Here is a 27,288-nt window from a genome sequence, read left to right as displayed (position 1 = left end):
ATAGCCTGCTGGCATATAGTGGGGTATGCACAGGTAGTGGTATGTGATCCCAACATTTTCTGACTTATAGAAACAACCACACAACAGACTCTAAACTAAAAATTTGTATTTCAGATCAAACAAGAACAAAGAAAAATGTCAAGTAGATTACAACAACAACTTGCATTTATATAGTGCCTTTAACATAGTAAAACGTCCCAAGGCACTTCACAGGAGTCTTAGCAAACAAAATTTGACACGGAACCACATAAGGAGATATCAGGACAGGTGACCAAATGCTTGGTCAAAGGGGTAGGTTTTAAGGAGCCTCTTAAAGGAGAGGGAGAGAGATGTGGAGATTTAGGGAGAGAATTGCAGAGTTTAGGGCCTAGGCAGCTGAAGGCACGGCCGCCAATAGCGGAGCAATTAAAATCGGGGATGCGCAAGAGGCAAGAATTGGAGGAGTGCAAAGATCTTAGAGAGTTGTTGGGCTAGAGGAGGTTACAGAGATAGGGAGGGGCGAGGCCATGGAGGGATTTGAAAACAAGGATGAGAATTTTAAAATTAAGGTGTTGCTGGACTGGAAGCCAATGTGGGTCAGCGAGCACAGGGGTGATGGGTGAACGGGACTTGGTGCAAGTTAGGATACGGGCAGGAGAGTTTTAGATGAGCTCAGGTTTATGGAGGGTGGAAGATTACAGTACTTCACTTAGTATTATTCCATCAGTTTAAAAATAAAAGCTCCAAAATCTTAACAGTTCACTTCCACTGATTGGACCACACATGCATAATGAGACATTATGTGATAAAGTAATTCCACAGTGTCCTTTCTTCACACCGTGACTTGGACCTACAGTCTCCCAAGTGATCTGAAGCAGTCGTCACACTTATTCCCAGTCTGAACTGCCCCTGGAAGCATAAATCGGAAGATACAACAGGAGGATATGGCTCACATACCATCCTAATTGGTCGGAGCACCCAGCATCTGCTTTAACTGTGGGATAATAAACTTGATAATTTGCACCTGGCTGGTTTTTGAAAAGCAAAGTTCATTTTGATAGTTTATTCATCAGATACAATGAAAGTACTTCATCTTGAAGCGGAAAATAGCACTAATCCAAGGTGTCTAGCCACAATCCAGGCCTTGAGAGACAAATGGACATACTGCAACATTTGGGAGGGAAAAAGTTTTCTGGAGCAGGTGCTCCAGAGCGCTGTCAACTCACAAGTTGCTAAAAGTAGTCAAGCTGGTATGGGATACTGGGTGACCATCGGCAGGCAGGGTAGGAAGCCGCAGATGAGGGTAAAAAGGGGATCTGTCGAGCTGCAATTGTCTAATAAGTGTAACTGTTTAGGCACCAGTGATGCGTACAAAAAAGGCTACAAAAATCATTTTTATTTGTATCATGCAACTATCAGGATAGTAGTAGGTAAACTAGATGGATCTTGGTCTTTTTTCATCTAGAAATTTCTATGTTCCTAAAGAGGAGGGCAACTATGAACAGCTACATTGCACTGAGGAGCAAGTGGTTACCTTACCCACGGGGGAAACAGTACAGTTAGTAAGAATAAGCAAAGTAGTGATTGCAGGGGATTCTATATTCAGCGGTCTAGTTAGATTTATTTTTGTAGTAGTGATCCAGAGTCCGAAATGGTATGTTGCTTCCCAGGTACAAGGGTTAGGGATATCACAGAGCGAATACAAAAGGAAAAGGAGAGTGAGCAGCAAGCAGTTGTGTTTCATGTAGGAACCAATGACAGAGATAGGACTAAATTTGAGGTTCTGCAAATGGGTTTGAAGGAGTTAAGTTTTAGATTAAGCAGCAGAACCTCGAGGGTAGTAGATTACTCCCAGTGCCACAGGCTGGATCAGACGGGGAGAAAGAATAGGATTGTCCACGTCTGGCTGGAAGAATGGTGCACAGAAGGGTTTTAGGTTCCTGGGATATTGGGACAGATTTTGGGGCCAGGGAGGGCTTCACGGACAGATTGGCCTTCACCTAAACCGGAGGGGAAACTATGCCCTTGCTGAAAGGGTAAATAGTGCAGTGGGGAAAGATTTCAACCAGTTAAGGGGTGGGAGGAGAAAATCCACACAAAGTCAACAAGAGCCAGAGTCAAAAAGACTCTGGATGCTCAGTTAATTGAAATTTTTGCAACTGAGATCGATAAGATTTTTGTTAGGTAAGGGCATCAAGGGATTTAGAGAAAATGTGGGTAAATGGAGTTAAGGTACAGGTCAGCCAGAATCTGACCGAACAGCAGAAGGGGCTGAATGGCCTACTCAGGTTCCTGTGTTCTTACGCAGATGTAAAGACAAACCAACCCCTCCCCCCTTCAGTCAAACCCTTTATTTATTCTCTGCTTCACAAAAATGAAATGCTCAAGATGACATTTTAAATATTGTCACATTTCTGGCGAAGCTATGCATTTGCTATAAATATGATATAAAGAGAGATTCTTGTGATCACAATAATGACTTCAGATCCATTGGCGATTCAAACAATCCCAGAAAACCATTCTGCCAAATGGTAATACAATTTTCCAGCCAATAATATTCCTTCCCATGCTTTCAAGCTGGTTTGAAAATGTCACACTCCCACTCTCAGTTATTTATCCTCCGACACATCACAGGCACACGAACGGTGGTGGAATACAGTTTCAATTTAAAATCAAAATGTTCCTCTTGTGAGTATTTTCTATAAAACGGAGGAAGGGTCGGAATAAAACTCAAGGGGAACTACAATCTTCTTTCACTAGGTTTGCAATCTGGGCACTGGTGAATCTTACTCCCATCATTTGTCTGTCCGTCCCTCCCTAATACAGCCTCAGAATCTCGTGGTGGGTGCGGCAAAGCTTGGGACTCAATAAAATCCCGTAGTCGGGCGGCGGGTTTAGTTTTGATCTAGTTGTTTCCGCCCCGTTAAACTCCGGTGGGGGGTAGTAGGAGCAGCAGCAGCAGCTAGAGGATGGTCACATCTAGTGACAACGGCGCAGGGGCCACAGAGGTTCCTGCTACCGACAAAGGGTGCGATAGCGGCTCCTGCTACCGACAAAGGGTGCGATAGCGGCTCCTGCTACCGACAAAGGGTGCGATAGCGGATCCTGCTACTGACAAAGGGTGCGATAGCGGCTCCTGCTACCGACAAAGGGTGCGATAGCGGCTCCTGCTACCGACAAAGGGTGCGATAGCGGCTCCTGCTACCGACAAAGGGTGCGATAGCGGCTCCTGCTACCGACAAAGGGTGCGATAGCGGATCCTGCTACCGACAAAGGGTGCGATAGCGGATCCTGCTACCGACAAAGGGTGCGATAGCGGATCCTGCTACCGACAAAGGGTGCGATAGCGGATCCTGCTACCGACAAAGGGTGCGATAGCGGATCCTGCTACTGACAAAGGGTGCGATAGCGGTTTCTAAACCAAATAGTCACTCCATTTTGTTTTAAAAAAGAGAATCTTGAATGTAAATTAAGAACGGAGAGACGGACGGGGAATTTGGGGGCGAGCAGAGAGGAAGGTTCGAGAAGGAGCGACGGTAAGAAAACGAAGAAGATTCGAGAAGAAAATTACGCCTCGAAAAAAAAACAGCCGGGGAAAGGGGAGGGGAGGAGAGGAGAGGAAGAGAGAGATTTTTAAAAAGCTTCGAGAAGGAACGGGGGGCGTGGGAGGGGGGGAAAGAAGCTTCCAGCAGAAAGGGGGTGTGGCATACGGGAGGGAAAAATAAACTTCGAGTGAAGGTGCCCGGGGAAGAAACTTCCAAAATCGAGGGGAGTGAGTGGAGAAATGATGCTATGGAGTAAAGAACGTTATCTAAACGGTTTGAAGGAAATCGACTGTATTTGAAATATGTTTAAATGGATTATGTTAAATCCGCCTCAGGAGCCAGAGCCATTTTTTCCCCCAGTTCTCGCGCACGAAAATTTTTATTCCCCCCCCGCCGCCTCTAACACAGAACAGGTCCACCTTCCCTCAAGCAACCGTCTAAATATTTAAACCCCCATGCCACTCACCCGCTGTAAGCCGAAGATCTCCCCTCAAGTCACACGCGCAGCTCCTACCGTTAGATTTGAATTTAGGGGAAAAAAATTTGACGAATTCCACAAAAAGAAAAAGGGAAGATTGTCTAGGTGGCGAACGCCAACCAATCGCCGAACACAATGGGCGGGCCACACTTGTCATTGGTCGACGTCTACGTCAATCACAGCTCACTGGGCGGATTTCGGCTTCCATTGGTCGCTTCCATAGTCGATCATTGGCATCCTTGGGAATATCGAACAACGCCACTCTCAGTCTAAAAGTTCTAGAATTTCAGTGCTCGAAAGCTTTTTTTTTCTCGAGGTGGGATGGACGGGTGTGTAACTCAGCCTCTGGTACAACGTGCTTCATGGCACATGTGATTCGATGCAGAGAATTGTGAAATAATACATTTTGGCAATAAGAAAATTAAGTCCACCTCCAATGGTAAGATTTTACATGGAGTAGATGGACTCTTGGTGTGCAGAAGCACACAGCATTAAAGGTGGCAGTGCAAGTAAAATAATTCTTAGTTTAGAAGCATCGAATACAGAAGCAAGGAAATTATGTTGAATTTGTACAAGACCTTAGGCTACAATTACAGTATAGGGTACATTTTTGGGCACCCCATTATAGGAAGACTATAAAAGTAATGGAAAAGGTGCAGTGTAGATTTACTATGATCTTGCCAGAGATGAGGGATTACAGTTATGAAGAGAAGCAATAGAGCTGAGAAGGTTGTGGGTGATCTGCTAGAGGATTTCAAGATTATGAAGGGTTATAGTGGGGTAAATAGTGGTAAATTGTAGAATCATAGAAATTGTTCCTATTGGTTAGTGAAATGGTAACAAGAAGGCACAAATTTAAGATAATCACAAAGAAAATTAAATGGGAGGTTAGAAAAAACATTAGTGTGGTTAGAATGTGAGACTTTTTGCTACAAACTGTTGAAGCAGAGCTGATAAGTACTTTTGAAAAGGATATATAAAGTTGTTTGAAAAAGTGTCTACTGATATTTTAAGTTTTTCCACTAAAATTTTGTTTGAATCTAGTAATTTAGTTAAGCAACATAAATAACACAGCAAAGTGGAAATTTAGAGTTAAATCAGATAATTCGAATGAAGTAACATTGAATTAAGATTAGGGAGTGCAATTAAACTAGGTGACTTATGGAGATGAATGCTGACACAGACTTGACAGGCTGAATGACCTGTTACCATGCTGTAACATACTTTGATTCTATTAGGTGAATCGGAGACATAACCAGTAATAGCTGCCCAGGATGATAAGGGATATGTTTGTAGAAATAGCATTTTAGTGTAGAGACAATGTTTTTTTAGTTACTTGTGTTCTAACTAAAGGGAAATATAACTTTTGGGTGGCAGTGGATTTCCATATTTAGTGTAACTTAAGTTCTGATTATCAATAACTTACATTTATGTAAAAATGCCTCAGAGCATTTAAAAGTAGTGATTTGGATACTAAGCAAGAGAAAGGAGCATGAAGTGGAAGTTGGGTGGTCAGAAGGGACCAACAACAACTTGCATTTATAAAGTGCCCCTAACATCCTAAGGCACTTCACAAGATCGTTATCAGACAAAATTTGACACCGAGCCACATAAGGAGATATTAGGACAGGTGAAAGAGGTAGGTTTTAAGGAGCATTTTAAAGGAGAAGAGAGAGGTGGAGAAGTTTAGGGAGGGAATCCCAGAGCTAAGGGCCTAGACAGCTGAAGGCACAGCCACCAACGCTGAGGCGAAGGAGATCAGGGATGCACTAGAGTTCACACAAGGAAATAAATGCTGAGATTCATGGATGAACATACAATGATCAGGGCTGGGGTGGGAGATGCAGAAGCAGCCACCCAAAAGGTCTGATTCTAGAAGTACAAGACCTTAGCATCAGTGGTTTTAAAAAATGAAGGGTGCAGGGGGAGGAATTTCTCTGCCATAAACCTTTGTTACATAGTTTGTGGTGGTGCAGGAAATTTGAGATTACTCTTGCTCCCCAGGATCACCTGAGAATAGAAGAATTTATCCATGGAGATGGAGCAGTGACACTGCTTGGATAACCATCTGATAACTTTCTTTTATTTAAATTTTGCTAAGTTGAGCTCCCACAGATTCCCAAATTCTGCATAATATAGTCATTCCGACCCCTTAATTCTTGTAGGCATTTTGCACTGTTCTCCAGCTTGGTAGTTTCATATTTATCAGAATGCTTAATAAAAAGATTAAAATAATAAATGTGTAGTGTCAGTTATAATCAGTAGCACAATTATATCATTGTGTTACTGATTATGTTATCTCAGTGTCTTCTACGGATACAGTCTGCTCTTGATAATTTAAAGTTTTTTTGTGCTGAAAAATTTGAATTATCCAATGATTCGAATCAAGCAACATAAATAACAGCAAAATGGGAATTAAGTGCTTAAAATGAATGATCAAATAATTTGAATTAAGCAACTTTGATTAAGAGCAATAGCTGAATGTGGTAAAATGTCTTTTCTGGCCCTTCAATATCTCATGCATGGAAGATAGTCTTAAAATCCAGTCATCTTCACTTCTAAATACATCTATAGACTTGCTTGCCATGAAATATTGCATTTAAAACGATAAATTTAGAATACAAGTTACTTTCAAATTGGCAAAAATAGCCCAGAGGAGGAGGTCGTAGATTGTATTAGAGACTGTTCTTAGACCAATAGGTGGGGGAACCAACCAGGGAACAGGCCATTTTGGATCTGGTAATGGGTAACGAAACAGGATTAATTAATGATCTCAATTAAAGGATCCCTTGGAAAGCAGTGATCATAACATGATAGAATTTCACATCCAGTTTGAGAGTGAGGATCTTGGGTCTGAAACTACTGTATTAAACTTAAATAAGGGCAGTTGTAAAGGAATAAGGGCGGAATTGGCTAAAGTGGACTGGGTAAACAGATTAGACGGTATGATGGTGGATAAGCAGTGGCAAACATTTAAAAAGATATTTTATGACTCACAACAAAAATATATCCCTGTGAGGAGGAAAGACTCCACAAAAAGGGTGAACCAACCATGGCTAACTAAGGAAGTAAAGGATGGTATCAGATTAAAAGAAAAAGCATACAACATGGCAAAGATTACTGGTAAGCCCGAAGATTGAGAAAACTTTAAAGACTTAAAGATGACTAAAAGAATAATAAAGAGGGAGAAAATAAATTATGAGAGTAAACTAGCAAGAAATATAAATACTGACAGTAAAAGCTTCTACAAGTATATAAAAAGGAAGAGGGTAGCTAAAGTAAACATTGGTCCCTTAGAGGATGTGACTGGGGAAATAATAATGGAAAACAAGGAAATGGTAGAGGAATTGAACAGATATTTTGTATCTGTCTTCACAGTAGAAGACACTAATAATATACCAATAATTGTAGAAAATCAAGGGGCAAAGGGTAGGGAGGAACTAAAAACAATCACTATCACTAGAAAAAAAGTACTAGGTAAACTTAATAGGTCTAAAGACTGACAAGTCCCCTGGACCTGATGTCTTGCATCCGAGGGTCTTAAAGGAAGTGGTTACAGAGATAGTGGATGCATTGGTTGTAATTTTCTAGAATTCACTAGATTCTGGAAAGGTCCCAGCGGATTGGAAAACCGCAAACGTAACACCCTTATTCAAGAAGGGAGTGAGACAGAAAGCAGGTAACTATAGACCAGTTAGCCTAACATCTGTCATCGGGAAAATGCTAGAATCCATTATTAAGGAAGTAGTAGCAGGACATTTGGAGACTCATAATACAATCAAGGAGAGTCAACATGGTTTTATGAAGGGGAAATCGTGTCTGAAATTTATTAGAGTTCTTTGAGGAAGTAACGGGTAGGGTGGATAAAGGGGAACCAATGGATGCAGTATATTTGGATTTCCAAAAGGCATTCGATAAGGTGCCACATAAAAGATTACTGCAGAAGATAAGAGCTCATGGTGATGGGGGTAATATCCTGGCATGGATAGAGGATTGCCTAACTAAACAGAAAACAAAGAGTCGGGATAAAAGTCATTTTCAAAATGGCAGTCTGTAACTTGTGGGGTGCTGCAGGGCTCAGTGCTGGAGCCTCAACTATTTACACTATATACCAATGACTTGGATGAAGGAACAGGGTGTCTTGTGGCCAAATTTGCTGATGATACAAAGATAGGTGGAAAAGCAAGTTGCGATGAGGACACAGTGTCTGCAAAGGGATATTGATAGGTTAAGCGAATGAGCAAAAATTTGGCAGATGGAATATAACGTGGGAAAATGTGAAGTCATCCACTTTGGGAGGAAAAATAAAAAAGCAAAATATTATTTGAATGGAGAAATACTACAAAATACTGTGGTACAGAGGGATCTGGGTGTCCTCGTACATGAAACACAAGAAGTCAACATACAGGTGCAGCAGGTAATCCGGAAAGCAAATGGAATATTGGCCTTTCTTTCTTAGGGGATGGAGTATAAAAGCAGGGAAGCCATGCTACAACTGTACAGGGTGCTGGTGAGGCCACACCTGGAGTACTGCATACAGGTCTGGTGCCTTTATTTAAGGAAGGACATACTTGCATTGGAGGCAGTTCAGAGAAGGTTCACTAGGTTGATTCGGGATATGGAAGGGTTGTCTTATGAGGAAAGATTGAACAGGTTGGGTCTATACTCATTGGAGTTTAGAAGAAAGAGAGGAGATCTTATTGAAACATACAAGATTCTGAGGGGACTCGATAGGGTAGATGCTGAGAGGATGTTACCCCTCATGGGGGAGTCTAAAACTAGGGGGCATAGTATCAGAATAAAGGGTCGCCCGTTTAAGATGGAAATGAGGAGGAATTTCTTCTCCCAGAGGGTTGTGAATCTTTGGAATTCTTTACCCCAAAAAGCTGTGGGGGCTGAGTCATTGAATACATTCAAGGCTGAGTTAGGCAAATTTTTGATCAGCAAGGGAGTCAAAGGATATGGGGAAAAGGCAGGAAAGTGGAATTGAGGTAAAAATTAGATCAGCCATGATCTCATTGAATGGCGGAGCAGGCTCGAGGGGCCGAATGGCCTACTCCTGCTCCTATCTCTTATACAGCACATCAGAGCTCCAATGTGCCGTTACAAGGAATGGTTGGACATAATTTTGGGTTGGATGTCTCATGTGAATGTTACCAGCTTAACCTCAATCTATTGTGTGGGAAGATACTGAGTATAGACTAGTGCTTTCCCATATTAGAGGGGACGGAATGCGGGAAACCAGAGTGTTTTTGTGCAACTTCTTGTATACAGTTTGTTACAGTAGTATTTGCAGAGTTCTGGAAGCAGGCTTTGAGACCATCCCCCAGGCTGGAGAAAATGCCAGAGGGAAAATAAACAAAAAGTACCATTTTAAAATATATGCTTTTAATGGCTTTACAAGAGTGGAAGAAAAAATTATCTTCTGTATCCAGACCATGTTATTGAAATTATGGAATCATCTTGGTCATTCCCAAATATCCCATAGCTGGTTTAGTTTTGCCTCATACTGAAACTGGTTATTGTTAAATCCATTTACAGATTCATGCTGACCTGTTTGAAAAGGCTTTACATAGATAATGAAGTAACCTTGAACATAGCTCTCCCTTACAAGGAACAGTAAGTACTCCTCTTCAAGTTCTATCCTTTGGAAACACTGGCTGCTTTTATATTGATCTTTGGCTGCAGTTACAATAGCTCGGGTCTTGTAATTAGTGGTCAGATGAAAGTAAATGGCCATATTTTATATAGAGTTACATAGAATTTAAGGCACAGAAACAGGCCATTCAGCCCAAGCCTCCTCCCACCTTACTTGATCTCACCCTATCAACATATCCTTCTATTCCTTTCTCCCTCATGTACTTATCTAGCTTCCCCTTAAATGCATCTATACTATTTGCCTCAACTACTCCATGTGGTAGCAGGTTCTACATTCTAACCACCCGTTCTAACGGGAGCTTTATGTCCTCTTATCTGTGTCTGTTAGTCATCCCTAGTTACTGTGTTTTGTGGTTTGAAAATAATGTTTAGAGACTCCTAGGGAACAAGTATTTTGTGCAGGGCTTCCCCTGATGTGATATTCTGCTCCAGTGTGTTTGGCCAGGAAGACACATTTTTTCTCTTGGTCTTAGCACCAGTCAGCATTCTAACTGGCCATTAAAAACACTGCATAAACAACAACACGATCGTCAAGGAATTCCAGAACACACCTGATGAGATCACGACACAGTAACTTTCTGCATGCGCAGTGGTGGAAATCACTTTGCTACTGGTTATGAGGAAGACAGGTCGTGCAAGTGAAGTAAATTCCTGAGAATGACATTTCAGCCACTCTCCCAAGACCTGGCATGTAGTACAAAGGGCCTGTTGTAAATCTGACAGTATGAAATTAGAACCATTTACCAGGTTGTCTGTTAAGAAAGAACATGCATTTATATAGCGCCTTTCACGACCTCAGGACGTCCCAAAATGCTTTAGAGCTGATAAAGTAGTTTTGAAGTGCAGTCACTGTTGTAATGTAGGAAAACAGGCAGCCAATTTGGGCACAGCAAGGTCCCACAAACAGCAAATAAATATTGGCCAGGACACCGGGGAGAACTCCTATGCTATTCTTCAAAATAGTGCCGTGGGATCTTTTACATCCACCTGAGAGGTTAGACGGGGCCTTGGTTCAACGTCTCATCCGAAAGATGGCATCTCCAACAGTGCAGCACTCCCACAGTACTGAACTGAAGTACAGAAGTTAGGTCAATTATTTCCACATTCTCATTCTATGTATAGTTCTCACAATCCATTTTCCTGTATATGCACTTTGTATTTGTCAATAGTAAAACAATAGTTATAAATTATTTATTAATTGTTACCTCTTGCATTCTTAAACCTCAAATGTTTCATCACTATAAATACTTACTTTATCATGAATAGTTTAAGTTCTCTATTTCCAAATTTATATTCTAATTTGTTTGCACAAATTCAGGGTCAATTTTGTAGTTGCATCATTTAGATACAGTCATCCTCAAAGATTTTACCTTCTCCAAATTACATCTCAATTTGCAATATACCCCACTTCTCTACACAACCACTTCTACCACAAATTAAAGCCAATTATCCAGTTCAGCGAGCACTGGATGTACCAGGCAATTCTCATTTATCACTATTATCTTGCAACATGCAAAACATTTTTCTTGCTTTAGTATTTATTTTCTGAAATAAATTCCCTTTGATATTTTCCCCAATATGTTTGTACCTTTTACATTTTTCACACACAAAGCTTGCAATCCCTTTCCAGTTATTTCTGCATGTTTGCACATTTAACAGTCAGTGTGCATTGTCATGCAAGTGTTAGCATCACTCATCCATAAAATTATATTAACAGTGATTATCATGCCATTTAAATAAATAATTTCCTAACAGATGTGAAAAACTTAGCAATAAATCTAGAAAATGCTGGAAATACACAGCAGGTTCATCAGCAGCTGTAAAGGGAAAGACAGGTAACATTTTGCATGTACATCCAAAAACGTGAACACCCAAAACATTAACCTGTCTTTAGCTTTTACAGATGCTGACAGACCTCTCTATTTCCAGCATTTCTGTTATTTTATTTTGGAGCATTTACAGTTTTTTTTATTAGGAATAAATCTATTTTGATCATGTAGGGAAAAAAGCAGTTAAAATGTGTCTGTGATCTTCAAGGCTGCAGGAGATGGCTATTTACTAATGTTAACTCAACAATTTAATGCAGAAAACAAATATATTTATTATACTGCAAGAACATAAAGTACATTCCCTACATTTACAGAAATTCTACAACAGAATCAATGAGCAAAGTGCACAGATATATTGTAACATATAGTCTGCAGTGACTTACGAATTTATTGGTGATGAAGCCTCTAACTAAAGACCTTCTTTAATGTAATCATTGGACCCAAAAGAAGGGGGTATTCAAAATATTCTGTTGTGTCCAATAACTGGGAAGGGAATTAACAAACTCATACTGCTTTATAAGGACTTAATTCACTCTACTTCTTGTCAAGTTTATTCCAACTGGTTTATTCTGGGTGCTTCCATATACAGCTTAACACACAGATGGAACTCATCAAAAAATTAGCTTGCCTCTTATTGGCGGTTCATTTGACATTATTCCATGCTATTCAACTTTCTATCAAAACGTTTTGTGTCTGCAGTGAACATTATTAATTTTCTCCCTCATTGGCAAAGTGTACTGTTGCTGTGTTTTTCTGCTTTCTCCTTGTGTTTTTAACTTTGGCTATCTCGCCAATCACAATGCCAAGCCTTTCTTCCCAGATGGTTCAATATTCTCTCTCCCCAAAACTTCTCCACAAGCACGTTATAGAAAAATGAAAAATTCAACCTAATTCTTGGAGGGAAACCTTTCAAAGCTGAAGAGCCAGAAAAATAAATCATATCTGACAAAGAACACTGCCATTGGCTCTATAGAGCTCAGGAGTACCATCATTGATGATGCTGATAGCATTCCATCAACATAAAAGTCTTTAAATCTCCCAGCCTGTGGCATGGTTTTCCATAGTTGGGTAGCTTTCACAGCAAGCCTCAGACAGGTTTGGAGCCTCTCTGGGACACTTCATAATTCATGTCACTAGAGCAGCTTAGGAGGAAACTGCTCAATCACACTATGTCACACTAACACAAATTCAGCTAATCAAAGAGAAGGAACTGCAGGAGAATACAGGGAAAAGAGCCAGACTTCAGAAACAAAGGGCTCGATTTTTGGACCTCCGAGCGGGTGGGTTAGTGGCGGGGGGGGGGCTCTGAAAATCGGGGATTCCCGGGGCGGGTCCGGAGCCCGGCTCCAACCTGCCCACTTCCGGGTTCCCCAGTGACGCGCTTAGATGTGCACGCAGCCCCCACATGCGGGACTCCCGCCGGCAATTAAAGCCGGCGGGATCCCACTTAAACCAATTAATTTGATAGTTCAGACCGTTAGCAGACCTGATTTGTAGGATATTTTAGGAGGGGTGGGATTTTCATCTAAACTGAGAGTGTTTCCCCTACTGGGGGAAACACTCCCAGTTGAAATGGACGTGTTGCAGCCACCAGCCTGTGGCAGCTGCAAAGGTCCATTTGACAGATGTGGGGGAGAGACCCTCACTCATTGCAGGAGGCCACTCTGTCACTTTGGACAAAGTTTGGCCTCCACCACCCTCCTCCTAACAATAAAATTCACAAATTTGCAACCTCAACCCCGGTGTGCCGACACATTTACGTACCTTGCGGACCCCCTCAAACATACATCTTCCGGATGGGGGCCGCCGTAGCTGCAGTCGTGACCTCCTCGGAGGACGAACAGCATCACCAGCCTCATCGGCCACGCTGTCCACCTCTGACACGTGGAGCTCCACAACACAGTGCTGTGACACATCCACCTGCACAGCAGGAGGGAGGGCAACCGCAGAGAGAGATGTGTCGCAGAAGGCACTACCCTCGTCACAGGGTCTACAGACCGAGGCTCAGCTTCCTGGACCTCTCTGAGCAGCAGTGCACACGGAGGCTCAGAGTCACTCGACATGTAGTCGTACACATCTGCAGCTTCCATGCCAAGTTGCTCCCAGCTGGCCCGAGCACCATCTTCTTACCTGTCACTGTCAAAGTCACCACTGCTCTCAACAACTTCTTCTCTGCATCCTTTCAGTGTGCCACCGGTGACATCGCCGGCGTCTCTCAGTCGTCTGCACAAAAGAGCCCTGCAAATACACCTACACCCACTCTGCAGTGACACAATGGGTGGCATCAGTTGTGGGTCTTCATGGTGATCCTCAGGAAAGGGCATTATTGCACAAACCAGACAAGATTTGCAAAGACGTGGCAGTAGTGGTGACAATATAATATGTAATGTGAGTTGATCAGAAATCAAATATAAGTAAAAACCATGACAAACCCTCAAACACCCTTGTGCATCCCCTTCATGCTCACGACACTTTTGCCTTACGCTTCCTACTACACATATGTGATGCATGCCCTGTGGCTGCAGCACAGGTAGTGGCAGGTTGGGTAAGGCTGACAGTGAGAGAGATGCATGAGAGGATGAGTATGAGACAGACCCATGAGATTGTATGAGGATTGGGTTGAGTGGTAGTGGTGGGATGAGTACTGGCGAGGTGAGTAAGTGCAGGTAAGATGAGGATGAGGTTTGAGTGGGTGTGAGGAGTGATGTGACAGAGTAGTGTTGGCAGTGCAGAAGGAGATATGGGGTGGGTGCAGTGATGTGGCAGACGGAGTGTAGGGGAATGAGTAAGTGTTCTCTCTTCGGCTGACCTACCTAGGTCATTGCAGCGCCTCCTGCACTGTATGCAGGTGTGTGATATGTTGGTGGTGCTGGTGACCTCCTTTGCCACCTCAAGCCAGGCCTTTGTGGTGGCAGAGGCAGGCCACTTCCTCCCGTCTGCTGGGGAGTAGATCTCTGTCCTCCCCCTCCTCCTCACCCCATCCAGTAGGACCTGGAGTAAGGCATCATTAATCCTGGGAGCAGCCTTCCCCCTGGGCTGCTCCATGCTGTAATTTTGCCTATTTTCTGCAGCATCAGTCAGTGGAGGACTGCCCTTTTAAATAGGGCTCCTCCAGCTGACAGCCGATGATGCGGGTGCGCAGTCCACCTGCTGCGCAGCTTCAAGCGCAAAACCCGGAAGCCAAGGTAAGTGCCTTCAATTAGGCTGTGATTGCATGCAGAGCACCCCTAATTCACTGGGCGCGTTACCCACGCGCCCAATCAACCACCCCCGCTGCCAACCCGCCTCCCTCCTAATATCGAGCCCAAAAGAGCTGGATGTGCCTTGCAAACTGTAGGTTGACTGTCTATATCCTAATGACAGTGTAGCAAAAAGAAATTCTGTGATACGACTGCAATGACAGACCTTCTTCACCCATCCCATTATATTTCCTAAAAAAAAATACAATTTATAACATCATGAATATATAGAAAATTACATATTTACCCACAACATTTTCAGTGGTTCCAATAAGCAAATAGAAGGAGAAAAAAAAGGAGAGAAAGAAGACAGTGCAATGAGAGAAAATGTATGCAAACTATACAAAGAGAGAAAAACACAGAGCAATAGTGAAAGAAAAGAGCATAAAAAAGGAGATGCAAAGAACTGGAGAGAAGGAGGCATGTAGAAAAATAGTTACAGGAAGAAAGAGACTTTTTAAAATCTGAGAGCATGTCATGGGAGATCAGCTAGTCTATCTGTTAAATTTAGGAGTCTTGGGTTTTAGTCATGTCACACCTATCAAAAGCATCACTTGAAAGTATGATCTCCAAGGTGTTACATCTCAAAAGTATCACACTTAAGGGCATCATATCTTGAAAGCATCACACGTGCGTAGGGCAAAAATTCATGTTTGGCTGAAATAACCACTTATCTGTTAAGTTACCAATCAAACATCTGATTGACTGACTAAATGCAAACAAATTAAAAAGTTGCAAAATGTACCAATGGGGAACAAGTAACCAGTAGAAAACCAAGAATCAAATACTATTTTTTTCAAGCTATCATTCCAACTAATAAAATTGCTCAAATAATTTCTCTACACTGTTTTCAACCGCTATTTTCTCACTCAGGTCAATATATACAATCAGAAATAATATCTGTAACACAACAAGCACATGAAAAATGAGAAAAAGAGAAATCGTTAAACTGTCCTATTGTTTAATGTAAGAAATGACTGTAAGACGTTTCATCCGCAAACACCTTCTATTTGGAGCTTGATGCTTGAGTTCAAAATATTAGCTAGGCTTTGGGTGCTGGAATTTCCAGCTACTGTGGAAAAAATTCTGTTTTTGAGACAAATGAGTTAAAGGAATTTTCACCCTGCTCCTGGGAAACTCGGAGTGCGATATGACAACTCATGCCACATGACAAAAAATCTAGCAGAATATATGAGTTTAAAATGGAAACTGAATGATGTCTGTGTGTCCGGATCTAATTATCCTTTGCCTTCTAATGCTACTTTACCTGAAAACTACACTCGGTCTCGGTTTCCTATGTGTAATACAACAGGCGATTGACTAGTCAAAAATAAAAATACATTTTTTTCAACAATTTATATAGTTGAAGCATCAATAAACGTTCTTAGCTAACTTTGTTGTTTGGTAGGAGCCTTTTTGGTCACTACAGAAGACTGATTTTTGCAGCAGCCCCAGAGGGAGATGTTTAACAGGCATTTTGATACTGACATCAGAGATTTTGGCTGGAGTTAGTCAGTCAGGCCAGATCATATCAAATGACCACCCGTTCAGGTACGAGTCAGCAGTGGACAAAACCTCCCCAAGCAGCTTCATCAAGAAATTCAAAGAAGCATGAGAAGTGAGGGAAACAAAAAAATAGTTTTTATATTCATGAAAATAATAGAGAAAGAGAAGGAAGTTTTGGAGAAGGGAGGGGATAGACATAAAGTACAAGCGTCTTAAGCAAATACTGAAAATTCACAATGGATCCATTTAGAGCAAAAAAAAATGAATACATAATTAACTGAGAATAAGTCTTTGAGGAGGAAAGAACAAAATAGCTCATATCTTAAGCAAGTTTTGCAAAGTGATAGGTAAATAATATTACAAATAATATATCATAGAATCATACAGCACAGAAGGAGGCCATTTGGCCCATTGTGCCTGTGCCAGTTCTTTGAAAGAGCTATCCAATTAGTCCCACTCCCCTGCTCTTTCCCCATAGCACTGCAAATTTTTCCTTATAATAATAATAATAATAATTAATAATATGAGGTTTCAATTAGGAATATAGGAACAGGTGTAGGCCATTCAGCCCCTCGGGCCTGCTCCTGTTTGATAAGATCATGGCTGATCTGTGATCTAACTCCATTTACCTGCCTTTGGCCCAAATCCCTTAATATCTTTGGTTGCCAAAAAGCTATCTATCTCAGAATTAAATTTACCAATTGAGCTAGCATCAATTGCCGTTTGTGGAAGAGATTTCCAAACTTCTACCATCCTTTGTGTGTAGAAATGTTTTCTAATCTCACTCCTGAAAGGTCTGGCTCTAATTTTTAGACTGTGCCCCCTAGTCCTAGAATCCCCAACCAGCGGAAATAGTTTCTCTCTATCCACCCAATCTGTTCCCCTTAATATCTTATAAGCTTCGATCAGATCACCCCTTAACCTTCGAAACTCTAGAGAATACAACCCCAATTTGTGTAATCTCTCCTCGTAACTTAACCCTTGAAGTCCGGATATCATTCTAGTAAACCTACGCTGCACTCCCTCCAAGGCCAATATGTCCTTCCGAAGGTGCGGTGCCCAGAACTGCTCACAGTACTCCAGGTGCGGTCTAACCAGGGTTTTGTATAGCTGCAGCATAACTTCTGCCCCCTTGTACTCCAGTCTTCTAGATATAAAGGCAAACATTCCATTTGCCTTCTTGATTATTTTCTGCACCTGTTCATGACACTTCAATGATCTGTGGAACTGAACCCCTAAGTCCCTTTGGACATCCACTGTTTTTAACTTTTTACCATTTAGAAAGTACCTTGTTCTATCCTTTTTTGATCCAAAGTGTCAGGCACGACCTCACATTTGTCTACATTGAATTCCATTTGCCACAGTTTTGCCCATTCACCTAATCTATCAATATCGCTTTGTAATTTTATGTTTTCATCGACACTGCTTACAATGCCACCAATCTTTGTGTCATCAGCAAACTTAGATATGAGACTTTCTATGCCTTCATCTAAGTCGTTAATAAATATTGTGAATAATTGAGGCCCCAAGACAGATCCCTGCGGGACTCCACAAGTCACATCCTGCCAATGTGAGTACCTTCCCATTATCCCTACTCTCTGTCGCCTTTTGCTCAGCCAACTTCCTAACCAAGTGCGTACTTTTCCCTCGATTCCATGGGCTTCTATCTTAGCTAACAGTCTCTTATGTGGGACTTTATCAAATGCCTTCTGGAAGTCCATATAAATAACATCCATTGACATTCCCCTGTCCACAACTTTAGTCACCTCTTCAAAAAATTCAATCAGGTTTGTCAGGCACGACCTACCTTTCACAAATCCATGCTGGCTCTCTCTGATTAACTGAAAATTCTCGAGGTGTTCAGTCACCCTATCCTTAATTATAGACTCCAGCATTTTTCCCACAACAGATGTTAGGCTAATTGGTCTATAATTCCCTGGTTTCCCTCTCTCTCCTTTCTTAAAAAGCAGAGTGACATGTGCAATTTTCCAATCTAGAGGGACAGTTCCTGAATCTAGAGAACTTTGAAAGATTATAGTTAGGGCATCTGCAATGTGCTCACCTACTTCCTTTAAAACCCTGGGATGGAAACCATCTGGTCCTGGGGATTTGTCACTCTATAAGGTAGATGAATTAATAGCGCAGATAGATATTAACGGTTATGATATTGTTGCAATTACGGAGACATGGCTGCAGGGTGACCAAGGATGGGAACTGAACATCCAGGGGTATTCATTATTTAAGAAGGACAGGCAAAAAGGGAAAGGAAGTGCAGTAGCGCTGTTAGTAAAGGAGGAAATCAATGCAATAGTGAGGAAGGATATTGGCTCGGAAAATCACATTGTGGAATCTGTATGGGTGGAGCTAAAAAACACCAAGGGGCAGAAAACGTTGGTGGGGTTTATCCATGGGCCCCCGAACAGTAATGGAGATGTAGGGGAGGGCATTAAACAGGAAATTAGAGACGCATGCAAGAAGGGTACAACTATAATCATGGTTGACTTTAATATACATATAGATTGGTCAAACCAAATTAGCAATAATACTGTGGGGGACGAATTCCTGGAGTGTGTACGTGATGGTTGTCTAGACCAATACGTTGAGGAACCAACTAGAGAACAGGCGATCCTAGACTGGGTATTGTGAAATGAGAAAGGATTAATTAACAGTCTTGTTGTGCCGGGTCCCTTAGGGAAGAGCGACCATGACATGATAGAATTCCTCATTAAGATGGAGAATGAAGTAGTTGAATCTGAAACTAGGGTCCTGAATCTAAATAAAGGAAATTACGAAAGTACGAGGTGAGAGTTAGCTATGATAACTTGGTGAACTTTACTAAAATGGATGACGGTGGATAGGCAATGGCTAATATTTAAAGAACGTCTGCAGGAATTACAACAATTATTCATTCATGTCTGGCGCAAAAATAAAACAGGAAAGGTGGCTCAACCGTGGTTTACAAAAGAAATTAGGGATAGTATTAGAGCCAAAGAGGAGACATATAAAATTGCCAGAAAAAGCGGCAAGCCTGAGGATTGGGAGCAGTTCAGAATTCAGCAAAGGAGGACAAAGAGATTGATTAACAGGGAAAAAATAGAGTATGAGAGTAAACTAGCAGGGAACATAAAAACTGACTGTAAAAGCTTCTATAAATATGTCAAGAGAAAAAGATTAGTGAGGACAAATAACCTGCCAGAAATGTTCGGGAACCAAGGGTCTAATGAGAGGGAGGAACGGAGAGAAACCAGTATTAGGGAAAAAAATAGTGCTAGGGAAATTAGTGGGGCTAAAAGCTGACAAATCCCCAGGGCCTGATAATCTACATCCCAGAGTGCTAAAGGAAGTGGCCTTGGAAATAGTGGATACATTGGTGATCATCTTCCAAAATTCTATAGACTCTGGAACAGTTCCTACAGATTGGAGGGTGGCAAATGTAACCCCACTATTTAAAAAAGGAGGGAGAGAAAAAACAGGGAATTACAGACCAGTTAGCCTAAAATCAGTAGTGGGGGAAAATGCTAGAGTCTATTATAAAAGATGTGATTACAGAATACTTGGAGGACATTAACGGGATTGGACAAAGTCAGCATGGGTTTATGAAAGGGAAATCATGCTTAACAAATCTACTGGAGTTTTTTGAGGATGAAACTAGTAGAATAGATAGGGGAGAACCATTGGATGTGGTGTATTTGGATTTTAAGAAGGCTTTTGATAAGGTCCCACACAAGAGGTTAGTGTGCAAAATTAAAGCACATGAGATTGGGAGAATATATTGGCATGGATTGAGAATACGTTGACAGACAGGAAACAGAGAGTAGGAATAAACGGGTCTTTTTCCGGGTGGCAGGCAGTGACTAGTGGGGTTACGCAGGGATCAGTGCTTGGGCCCCAGCTATTCACAATATATATCAATGATTTGGATGAGGGAACTAAATGTAACATTTCCAAGTTTGCAGGCGACACAAAGCTGGGGTGGAATGTGAGCTGTGAGGAGGATGCAAAGAGGCTCCAATGTGATTTAGACAAGTTGGGTGAGTGGCAAGAACATGGCAGATGCAGTATAATGTGGATAAATGTGAGGTTATCCACTTTGGTTGTAAAAACAGAAAGGCAGATTATTATCTGAATGGTGATAGATTGAGAAAAGCGGAGGTGCAACGAGACCTGGGTGTCCTTGTACACCAGTCGCTGAAAGGTGCAACAAGCAGTTAGGAAGGCGAATGGTATGTTGGCCTTCATTGCAAGAGGATTTGAGTACAGGAGCAGGGATGTCTTACTGCAGTTATACAGGGCCTTGGTGAGACCACATCTGGAGTATTGTGTGCAGTTTTGGTCTCCTTATCTGAGGAAGGATGTCCTTGCCATGGAGGGAGTGCAACGAAGGTTTACCAGACTGATTCCTGGGATGGCAGGACTGACGTATGAGGATAGATTGGGTCGACTAGGCCTATATTCACTAGAGTTTAGAAGAATGAGAGATGATCTCATCGAAACATACAAAATTCTAACAGGACTAGACAGACTAGATGCAGGGAGGATGTTCCCGATTGCTGGGGAGTCCATAACCAGGGGTCACAGTCTCAGGACACGGCGTGTGTCATTTAGAACCGAGATGAGGAGAAATTTCTTCACTCAGAGGGTGGTGAACCTGTGGAATTCTCTACCACAGAAGGCAGTGGAGGCCAAGTCATTAGATGTATTCAAGAAGAAGATAGATATATTTTTTAATGCTAAAGGGATGAAGGAATATGGGGGAAAAGTGGGAACGGGGTACTGAGTTAGACGATCAGCCATGATCATTTTGAATGGCGGAGCAGGCCAGAAGGGCCGAATAGGCTACTCTAGCTCCTATTTTCTATGTTCTATGTCTATGTTATCATACTCCTGTCATTGTACACGGTATATTCTCTGACTTATAAGCAATGCCACTGAGGACGTACTAGTTTCTGATAAAAAGCCTTTGTGAATCAAACAGAAGTGAATAATTGATCTTGCAACCAAAAATATATAATGCTCTGAAAACAGAGAAAGTTAATCTCTGTGGAAAAAAAAGAAATACACTACCAATGCAAGTAAAGACTCTTGCAACCAAAGAAGTGGATTTCCCAGTAAATAAATACAAACAATCTGAGCAGTCTCTCTCACTCCCCCTTATTCTGAAAGACTCAAACTGTAAAAAAGAAGTGTTCAACTGCGATTCTTTGCTAACATTCAGACTTTTTTTTACATGAGTGGTTTTCTTTTTTATGAGTCATTTACCAGCAAACTCTGATCAACAGTATACTGGGGTTGATTTGAAACTCAGACAAAGAGACACACACAAATTTCAGCCTTAACTGAAAAAGAATGATACATGCCCGTGACAAAATATAGCTTTATCTTGCTATGATCAGAATTGATTTGCTATGTGCGTTGTACTATTTGATGAGAAAAAGTAGTTGGCATTTTCATTTTATTGTTTTGCAGATTACTGATTTATTAAATTCACTGTTCCAAAATATTGCTGCATGAATAAACAAAACTAGAGTTGTAAATATGAACTGAAGAGAGATTTATTAGTCAAGTCTTCAAGCAATGTAAAACTACATCAGTCTCTTTTGTACAATTGTCAGGGACGCTGATTGGTGCTGTGCTGGGTGGGACTGCCCTCGCCTGGTTCCGTTCCTATCCATCCAGTCATAGCCAGAGAATCTCCTGGAATGGTTTCTCTTCCCGCTCCCGCACCATTACCTCTGGAGTGTCACGAGGATCTATCCTTGGCCCTCTCCTATTTCTCATCCACACACTGCCCCTCGTCGACGTCATAGAATCGTTACAGCACAGAAGGACGCTGTTTGTAAGAACAATCCAGTTGCTCCCATTCCCCTGCTCTTTCCCCATAGTCCTGCAAATTTTTTTTCTTCACATATTTATCCAACTCCTTTTGAAAGCCACAATTGAATCTGCATCCACCACCCTTTCTGGCAACGCATTTTCAGATCATAGCTACTCGCTGCGTAAAAATGTTTTTCCTCACGTCACCTTTGGTTCTTTTGCCAGTCACCTTAAATCTGTGACCTCTGGTTCTCGACCCTTCCGCCAATGGGAACAGTTTCTCTTTATTTACTTTATCTAAACCTGTCATGATTTTAAACACTTCTATCAAATCTCCTCTCAACCTTCTCAGCTCTAAGGAGAACAGCCCCAGCTTCTCCAGTCCATCCATGTAACTGAAGTCCTTCCATCCCTGGAATCATTCTAGTAAATTTTTTCTGCACCCTCTCTAAGGCCTTCGCATCCTTCCTAAAGTGCGGTGCCCAGAATTGGACACAATACTCCAGTTGTGGCCGAACCAGTGTTTTATAAAGGTTCAACATAACTTCCTTGCTTTTGTATTCTATGCCTCTGTTTATAAAGCCCAAGATCCCATATGCTTTTTTAACCGCTTTCTTAACCTGTCCTGCCACCTTCAGCAATTTATGCACATATACCCCCAGGTCTCTCTGTTCCTGCACCCTCCTTAGAATTGTACCATCATCTGAAAACACCATGTCAGGTTCCACATGTACGCTGATGGCATTCGGCTCTACCTGAACACCACCTCTCTCGACCCCTCCACTGCCTCTGGTTTGTCCAATATCCATTATTAGATGAGCAGAAATTTCCTCCAATTAAATATTGGGAAGACCAAAGTCATTGTCTTCAGTCTCCGCCACAAGCTCCATTCCCAAGCCACTGACTCCATCCCTCTCCCTAGCCACCGTCTGAGGCTGAACCAGATTCTTTGCAACCTTGCTGTCCTATTTGACCCTGAGCTTAGCTTCCGACCCCATATCCTCTCCGTCACCACAACCGCCTAATTCCACCTCCGTAAAATCGCCTGTCTCTGCCCCTGCCTCAGCTCATTTGCTGCTGAAACACTCATCCATGCCTTTGTTACCTCTAGACTCGACTATTCCAATGCTGTCCTGGTCGGCCTCCCAACTTGCACCCTCCGTAAACTTGAGCTCATCCAAAATTCTGCTGCCCATATCCTAACTCGCACCAAGTCCTGTTCATCCATCACCCCTGTGCTCGCTGACCTACATTGGCTCCTGGTCTGGCAACGCCTCGATTTTAAAATTCTCATCCTTGTTTTCAAATCCCACCAAACCCTCGTCCCTCTCTATCGCTGTAACGTCGTCCAGCCCTTCAACCCTCCGAGATCTCTGCGCTCTTCTAATTCTGGCCTCTTGATCATCCCCGATTTTCATTGCTCTGCATGGCGTCCGTGCCTTCAGCTGCCTAGGCCCTAAGCTCTGGAATTCCCTCCCTAAACCTTTTTGCCTCTCTGTCTCTCTCTCCTCCTTTAAGAGGCTCCTTAAAACCTACTTCTACCTGTCCTAATATCTCCTTATGTATTTTGGTGTCAAATTTTGTATAACGCTCCTGTGAAGCACCTTGGGATGTTTTACTACGTTAAAGGTGCAATATAAATACAACTTGTTGTGCTTGTTCCTTGATAATGGCCCAGATTTTCCTGCAATGGTGAGATAGGTGACATTTGCCGTAAATTTCACTATCTAGTGCACCAATCTCGCTGTTGCTTCCTTACTCCAAATATTGCTGGTTTTCTAATTAGAATGTGCCACAGTGAGCATAGCAACAAGTCAGAAGCGGTGAAGCCAATAGCCATTTATTGACTTGGATTGTTTATCATTTCCTATGCATTACCCAGAATGTGTGTCTGAGTAAAAACCTCTGTATGTGGCTGGCTTTAGCTGCCTTTAAATTAAACCAGATAAGTAATTTAACAGGGCTCAAATTGAAAGGTGCAGCCTGTTTTGTTTCATTGGTTTGCTACTGCCCTTACAGGATTTGCAGGCTGGTGCTTATAGGGTGCAAATGGATTAAATTCAGCGAAGCATGTTGAAAGGGCAAGCATTAAACTGTAAAACTTAAACTTCTAAATCCGTGTTTTATAATCCAAATGATTTAATGTAGTTTAATATGTGCAGTGTTCAGCCAGCTAGCCATGCACGCAATGTTATCGGAAGCCATCTCGATGAGTTTTCTCCGAGAAGCAACGGCACAATAGCAACCCAAATCCAACAGTGAGGGTACATGGGTGATTAATCCGCTGCTTTCTAACACAGTCAGTCTGAGTACTCGCTCTTTCTGAATTTAACTTCATATAAAATTGTGTTTTTCTGATGTACAAATATTATGAGCATTTTCACATGAAGCTTCTTCTCAGTTAATTAATCACACCACTGCCAGGTAATCAGCGACATTAATGTTCGTGAAAACTGGCTTAAATGCAGGAAAATTGTTATCGCCATTGACTTTAATGGGGCTGAGCTATGATAATTACCTAGCAACTGTTTTCGGCTAGGGTAACAGCAGAGCAGTGCAAATGTGGCATTATTAATGGCGTAACACATTTACTCCATAATTTCCTCTTTCAGTTGTCCGATTCAAGGGTCCAACGTTGAAGTCCCCAGGAAAACCTGGGCCATTGTGATCCTTCATTGCCATTTAATCCCAGTCTTTCCTTGTGAGTCATTGGTTATTGGTTTAAATTTGAGGGGAAAATGTACAGCGTTTTAAATTACTTACGCAATTATGTTATAGCCTCTGTCTCTATAGCCATTTGTCATGAAGCATTCCATGTTCCAGTCACCCACTATATGAAAAAAATCTTCCAACTTTACTCTTCAGTCCCTTAATAAAGATACTCCTGTGTCATTGCGATCTTGTTACTCATTTGCCAAGTGGAAACAATCTCTCACTATTAACCCCCTCAAAATCTTTCATAATCTTTCATACCTCTATTGGATCCCCCCTTAACCTTCTCTGTTACAATGAAAAAGCCCTGATTTTTCAAATCTTTCTTCTTTTGTGGCACCACGGGTAGCTCTGCTGCACAGGAGGGGAGGAAGAAGAGTGGCAGGACTATAGTGATAGGGGATTCAATTGTAAGGGGAACAGATAGGCGTTTCTGCGGCCGCAAACGTGACTCCAGGATGGTATGTTGCCTCCCTGGTGCTAGGGTCAAGGATGTCACTGAGCGGCTGCAGGGCATTCTGGAGGGGGAGGGTGAACAGCCAGTAGTCGTGGTCCATATCGGTACCAACGACATAGGTAAAAAAAGGGATGAGGTCCTCCAAGGTGAATTTAAGTAGTTAGGAGATAAATTAAAAAGCAGGACCTCAAAGGTAGTGATCTCAGGATTACTACCAGTGCCACGTGCCAGTGAGTATAGGAACAGAAGAATAGACCGGATGAATGCGTGGCTGCAGGGATGGTGTAGGAGGGAGGGATTTAGATTCCTGGGACATTGGGACCGGTTCTGGGGAAGGGGGGACCTGTACAAGCGTGACGGGTTACACCCGAGCAGGACCAGGACCAATGTCCTTGCGGGGGTGTTTGCTAGTGCTGTTGGGGAAGGTTTAAAATGGAGCAGCAGGGGGATGGGAACCTGAGCAGGGAGTCAGAAGGGAGTAAAGTTGAGAGCAGCAAAAGAGGGGAAGACCCAGGGAAAATTTACAATACAAATAGTACAAACAGTTGTTCAAGAACAAGTGAAAAGGAAAAGCGTAGAGCAGCAGAAAGAAAGTGTACTTTAGGCATTACAGATAAAGTGAAAACTAGAAGGCATAAGGCGATTAACCCAGCATCAAAGCTGAAAGTCAGGCTAGGGTGTGTGGCCCAACTAAGAGTTCTATATACAAATGCACAGAGTATAAGGAATAAATTAAATGAACTACAGGTTCAAATTCAAATTGGAGGGTATGACATGATAGCTATTACTGAGACATGGCTGCAGGATGGTCAGGATTGGGAATGAAATATACTGGGTTTTAAGGTCGACAGGAGAGATAGGGAAAATGGAAGAGGGGGAGGAGTACCTTAGTGATTAGACTTAAATCACTTCAATGATAAAGGAGGATATAACGAGAGGTAAGCAGCCAACAGAGACCTTTTGGGTTGAATTGAGAAATAGGAAATGATCTAAGGCTATAGTGGGAGTTGTGTATGGGACCCCTGGCAGCAGCTCTGAAGTGCTAGATTGTATAAATGCAGAGATTAGACAAGCGTGTAACAAAGGCATAGTGGGTCTTAATGGGGGACTTTAACCTTCACATAGATTGGGAAAAGCAGACTAGCAACTGTCAGAAAGGTAGTGAATTTCTTGAGTGTGTCCGGGATAGTTTCTGTAGCTGTATGTCCTTGAGGCAACAAGGGGGCAAGCCATACTAGATTTAGTAATGAGTAATGATCCAGATTTAGGTAACAGCTTAACTGTGCGCGAACATCTATCCAATAGTGATCATAACATGATTGAGTTCAAGGTAGTGTTTGAAAGGGAAAAAAGTGAATCAGCTGCTAAGATTCTAGACTCGGGTAAGGCCGACTTCAATGGGATGAGACAGAGACTGTCCACAGTAAACTGGGCAAATCTGTTAATGGGTAAAACGACTGATAATCAGTGGGAAATGTTTAAAGATACATTTAACGTGATACAGAATCGGTTTATACCCCTGAGGGACAAGAACTCTACTTGCCAAAAAAAAAACCGTGGACAACTAAAGAAGTAAGGGACAGTACAAGACATAAGGAAAGGGCATACAAAAAGGCAAAAATTGCACAGATCCTGGCGAATGGGAAAGATACAAAGATCAACAAAGGGTCACAAAACAGATCGTAAAAGCTACAAAAAGAGAGTATGAAAAGAACCTTGCAAGGGATATCAAAACCAATACGAAGAACTTATATAGTTATATTAGGAAAAAGAGGGTGGTCAGGAACAGTGTTGGCCCCTTAAAAACTGAAAGTGGGGATATTGTCATTGACAATGGGGAAATGGCAGACATGTTGAACAATTACTTTGCGTCAGTATTTACAGTAGAAAAAGAGGATAGCATGCCGGAAATCCCAAGAAAACTAATATTGAATCGGGGACAGGGACTCAATAAAATTAACATAAGTAAAACAACAGTAATGAAGAAAATAATAGTACTAAAGAGTGACAAATCTCCAGGACCAGATGGTTTCCATCCCAGGGTTTAAAGGAAGTAGGTGAGCACATTGCA

At 42.0% G+C, this 27,288-nt stretch overlaps 1 protein-coding gene and 1 long non-coding RNA gene across 8 annotated transcripts in view; one reads left to right on the top strand and one right to left on the bottom strand.

Moving 5' to 3' along the window:
* The window catches only part of LOC137327434 (sodium/myo-inositol cotransporter-like), a 40,143-nt gene extending 36,015 nt beyond the window's left edge, over positions 1–4,128 (bottom strand). For all 4 annotated transcript variants that reach the window (XR_010964475.1, XR_010964478.1, XM_067993244.1 and 1 more), the window contains exon 1: positions 3,991–4,128. The gene's annotated coding sequence lies outside the window, so the exon portion shown is untranslated. The remainder of the gene's footprint in view (positions 1–3,990) is intronic.
* LOC137327437 (uncharacterized) overlaps positions 3,346–27,288 on the top strand; it is a 51,046-nt gene continuing 27,103 nt past the window's right edge. The window contains exons 1-2 of one of the 4 annotated variants that reach the window (XR_010964480.1): positions 3,346–3,515; positions 9,544–9,621. This is a non-coding gene — a long non-coding RNA (uncharacterized lncRNA). Of the gene's footprint in view, positions 3,516–3,699; positions 3,798–4,250; positions 4,442–9,543; positions 9,622–27,288 lie in introns of those variants that run through there. The other 3 variants (XR_010964482.1, XR_010964481.1, XR_010964479.1) reach the window with 3 other exon arrangements.

This window comes from Heptranchias perlo, chromosome 11 (genome assembly GCF_035084215.1).
Source record: "Heptranchias perlo isolate sHepPer1 chromosome 11, sHepPer1.hap1, whole genome shotgun sequence".
Lineage (NCBI taxonomy): Eukaryota > Metazoa > Chordata > Chondrichthyes > Hexanchiformes > Hexanchidae > Heptranchias > Heptranchias perlo.
The sequence above is the reverse complement of the archived record's forward strand: the minus strand, read 5'-3'. Positions and strand labels throughout refer to the sequence as shown.